This window comes from Marmota monax, unplaced genomic scaffold (assembly GCF_021218885.2).
Source record: "Marmota monax isolate L192 unplaced genomic scaffold, Marmota_monax_Labrador192_F-V1.1 WCK01_AAM20220418_F8-fsc00001, whole genome shotgun sequence".
Taxonomy (NCBI): domain Eukaryota; kingdom Metazoa; phylum Chordata; class Mammalia; order Rodentia; family Sciuridae; genus Marmota; species Marmota monax.
Genome location: NW_026693777.1, coordinates 649,813 through 654,409, shown reverse-complemented (window position 1 = coordinate 654,409; position 4,597 = coordinate 649,813). Strand labels below are relative to the sequence as shown.

Genomic DNA, 4,597 nt, shown 5'->3' with positions numbered 1-4,597 from the left:
GCTGAGGCTGGTTTTGAACTCTTGATCCTCCTGCCTAAGCCTCCCAGGCTCCTGGGATTAGAGGCATGTGCCATGCTATCTGACCAGCTGACTTTAAATGTACCTCATCATTCCCTTTGCAAAAACAAATATTTATTGAACATTTGCAATGTGTCAAGTACATTATGTATTGTTTTAAATTTTAGTAATTTGATAGAAAATGTTATAATTTTCATTTAAAATTTGGATTGACCATTTTTTCAAGTTTATTGACTAGGAAATTTCCATGACTTGTCTGTAGTGTTATTATACTTCTATTTATGTGCTGGTATTTTCTTACCTTTTTGTTTTCCTTAGTATTTTCTTACTACTTGAATTTTATTTTGATAGGTATTTTCTGGTTAGCAAAATGTGACATTTTAAGTAGTGAGATATACAAAATTTTTTTTTTCCCTTTCATGATTTGAAAGGTGCTTTTGTTTAGAAAGGTGCTTCATCATTTGGGGATGTTTCTAATCCCAAGCTTTTCCCCTTTACTTTTTCTTTCTCTTAAAACATTTTTAAAAATTATCTGAGCCACCTGGGTTTTATTTTGGTGTGCAATGTAAAACAAGGAACATTTTTTTTTTCTTCTATATAGTCATTTTCCCCTCAGAATTACTTCCCTATTGCTTTGTGGTGCTAATTTTATCTTCAATTAAATTCTTACTTACATATGCTAAGGTCTGTTTCTGGGCAATCCCAAGTTTTAAAAAGTGTTCTAGTATTTTAACTAAAATAACTTTAATCACATTAGTTTGGAAAAGAATTAACTTCACAGTACTCAGTGCTCCCAGCCAGGAGCCAGATGTGTCTGTTTTTTTTTTTTGTTTGTTTCCTTCGTATGGATCAGTATTTTCCAGTTAGGATTATTCCTAGACATTTTATGTTTTTGTGGCTACTGTTTCACACACTAATTCTGTTTTCTGATGAGATCAGGTGGGTTCATGGTTGTATGGTTATAGGTGCCATACTACTAAGCAATTGTTCCTGGTATATGAAAATAGTTATTTTTAACTTTTTTTTGGGGGGGTGCGGTCATGGGGAAAGGGAAACTTGACAAAGGATAATTATAGATTTCATCTAATGTCCTAACAAAGACATGTCTGAGATAAGACCATTGTGGCATCTCATCTAGTCCTTCCCACTTGTTAGTTGTCTGATCCTGGCCAAATTACTTAACATGAACCTTCAGTAGGGGAATATTAAACACATTAACTACACTTTTTTTTTTTTTTTGGTACTGGGGATTGAACCTAGGGGGTGTTCTGACACTAAGCTACTTCCCCATCCCTTTTTATTTTTTGAGGCAGTCTTGCTAAAATTGCCCAGGCTGGCCTTGAATTTGTGATCTTGCTTTATTTTTGCAAAGATAAAGTGAGATAGATAATGAAGAACATGAAGGGCTTCAAATCTATTTAGCTCATATTTTACTACTAAGAGTTTTAAGAGATCCTTGCTTTTGAAACTGGAGACAACTAGATGGCTGAAATTAAATATTAAATTTAAAATAGTTTAAAGAATAAAAAGACAGGACCTGCCCCAATAAAAGCTGATACTTTATTAGGTCTTTTTTTTTTTTTAATACCTTTATTTTGTTCATTTATTTTTATGTGGCACTGGGGATCGAACCCAATGCCTCTCATGTGCTAGGCAAGTGCTCTACCACTGAGCCACAACCCCAGCCCCCCTAGGTCTTTTCTTTTTTTTTTTTTTTTTAAGGTAAACAATCTAAACAGCTAATTATAGTACTATCTCCTGATACCTTTTAACTTCATCTTATTGAGTTAGCTAGATTTTTCCAGAATGTAAAATAAATGGATAACAGTCAGCCTGAGATCATTCTTGATTTCAATGGAAGAACCTCCTATTAATTCACCATTACATCTCTGTCAACTTAGATTTTTTTCCTTTTATTTTTGGAAATTCAGATCAACAAATGTATTTAATCTTAGCTTTTTTAACTCTAAAAGAGATCTTTAAGATCATTTATATAATAATTTGATTATGGCACAAATTCGAATTTTGAATTTGAGGGCTAGTGAGGAAAGCCAAAACCTGATTTGTTGTTCACATTTCTTAAATGGTTCATGAAAACTGTTCCTTCAAACTGAGGTAGCAAGAGAAGGAAAGCCAGGTATTTACCCAAATAGTTTACATTCAATCATGTCTGAACAAACCCCTGTCAATATTCTTATATTCTGTCTGTATATATATTAGCTTATAAAAATACCTTTTTAAAGATCTAAGGCATTTTTCTTAGTATTTTGGGTAACATTTTCGAATTAGCTGTTATCTATCCCAGACTAGTTTTTTATTTTTATTATTTTTTTAAATTTTAATATTTATTTATTTTTTTTAGTTCTTGGCGGACACAACATCTCTGTTTGCATGTGGTGCTGAGGATCGAACCGGGCCGCACGCATGCCAGGCGTGCGAGCTACCGCTTGGGCCATATCCCAAGCCCCCCAGACTAGTTTTTTAAAAACACAATTTAAAGTTCACATATGAAAATAGAACAATTTCTTCCAATTCTCTCAAGTAATTTTTTTTAATATTTATTTTTTAGTTCTTGGCGGAGACAACATCTTTATTTTTATGTGGTGCTGAGGATCGAACACAGTGCCTCGTGCATGCCAGGTGAGCGCGCTACCGCTTGAGCCACATCCCCAGCCCCTCAAGTAATTTAACCAATATAATATACTTTTTTTTTGAGACAGGTTGCTTAAGTGCCCAGACTGGCCTTGAGTTTGGGATCCTATTGCCTCAGCCCAAATTGCTGGGATTACAGGTGTGCACCACTGTTTCTAGCCAGAATTTTTCTATCCCAAATCTTCTTATAGAAACACTTGAGTTATTTGCTAGTCTTTCATCCATGATTCCAGAGGTATGGTATCAGTCAAGGGTCCAAGGGTATATTTCAGTCTATGTGGGGGAGTAGTCCTACAGACCCCACTTTCAAAAGAATGCTAGCACCTTCAGAGAGCCTAATGGATTTTGATGGGTAATCTAAGTGGCAGTCTCTAAACTGAAAGTCCTGCTTCCCTCTTAGGAAACTTTATTACTCTTGACTCAGCTCTGTAGAGGATGTGGTTGGTGAAGTTTCCTGCTTCTAGTGGTCACATGCTCCCATGGCCTCCCTGTATGGGCCTGATGGCTGCAAACAGGAACAACTCTGATTTTAAGGATTGGAAGTAGCAGCCAAAGTGACCCGTTTGAGGTCATTACCATCAGTCTCACCTGGTAAAAATGAGGACATGAAATGTATTAGCCTCACTCCAGGATTTCTGGATTATCTATAAATTAGTAGTTCATTTCTCTAGGGAATCACTCTAAAAATTTTAAAACCTTAAATCCTGTACATTAAAAAACCTAAATGAGCCGGTTGTGGTGGCATACACCTATAATTCCAGCAGTTTGGGAGGCTGAGGCAGAGGGATCAAAAGTTTGAAGGCCAGCCTCAGCAACTTCGGGAGCCCCTTATCGACTTGGCAAGACCTTGTCTCAAAATTAAAAAAAAAAAAAAAAAGGACTGGGGATATGGCTCAGTGGTTAAGTGCCCCGGGTTCAATCCCTGGTAGCAACAAACCAAAAAAACAAATGGATAATTTTGCATATACAGTTTACTTTGTATTTCCTTAACATTGCTAATGTCATTCTCTCTAAACATTAAAGAAATTCCTTAGCTGGGCATGGCACCAACCTATAACCCAGTGACTTCGGAGGCTGAGGCAGGAGGATTACTTACAGGTTGGAGGCCAGCCTTGGCAACTTAGTGAGACTCTCACAATTTAAAAAAAAAAAAGGGCCGGGGAGCAGGGAATAACCTGATTTCTTATTGTTTTCAATACTTCAAGCACAGAAAATACACACTGTGCTATTTTCTGAACATTCACAGCTATTTTCTGAAGGTTAATTACAATTCTACAATTGAGTAAAGATTAAATGTTTAGTTCACTGGTTGAAGACTGCTGATAGTTCAGTGGTAGAGCATGTCCTGGGTTCAATCCCCAGTACCAACTCCCCACCCCAAACCTAAATGAAGACAACCTACTGAAGACCAATAGGCTAATTTTTTTTATTATAGGTAAAGCCTTCCAGATTTAGCAATAGCCCATTAGAATGAGGAACTGTAAAATAAAAGCCTTGTCTCACATGCTAGTTTAGTCAGAGATGGTTTCAAAGCCAGTGTTGTAGTCTGCTATTATTAATTATGCCTTATAGCTATAGGATAAATCTGGGGCTAAGTCCCTCAAATCAAGGAAACTTGTATTTCTGTTTTGGTTTTTTTTTTGTACTAGGGATGGAACCCAGAGGTGCTCTGCCACTGAGCTCTATCCATAGCCCTTTTTTATCTTTTATTTTGAGAGTATCTTACTGAATTGTTGAGGGTGGCCTTGAACTTGGAATCCCCCTTAGGCTCCCAAATTGCTGGGATTACAAATGTGTGCCACCTGCCCAGTAAAACCTGCATTTCTGCCAACAAAATGACTAACGCTATCATATGAAGATGGCAAATACTTAACACTCTGCAGGTACTAAAGGATTAATACTTAAAACTGGAGGCAAAAAAGTTAAA

The 4,597-nt window shown here is 36.5% G+C and overlaps 1 long non-coding RNA gene across 1 annotated transcript in view; it reads left to right on the top strand.

Moving 5' to 3' along the window:
* Positions 1-2,611: 2,611 nt before the first annotated feature.
* The window catches only part of LOC124104487 (uncharacterized), a 40,797-nt gene continuing 38,811 nt past the window's right edge, over positions 2,612-4,597 (top strand). The window contains exon 1 of the long non-coding RNA XR_009228338.1: positions 2,612-2,658. This is a non-coding gene — a long non-coding RNA (uncharacterized LOC124104487). The remainder of the gene's footprint in view (positions 2,659-4,597) is intronic.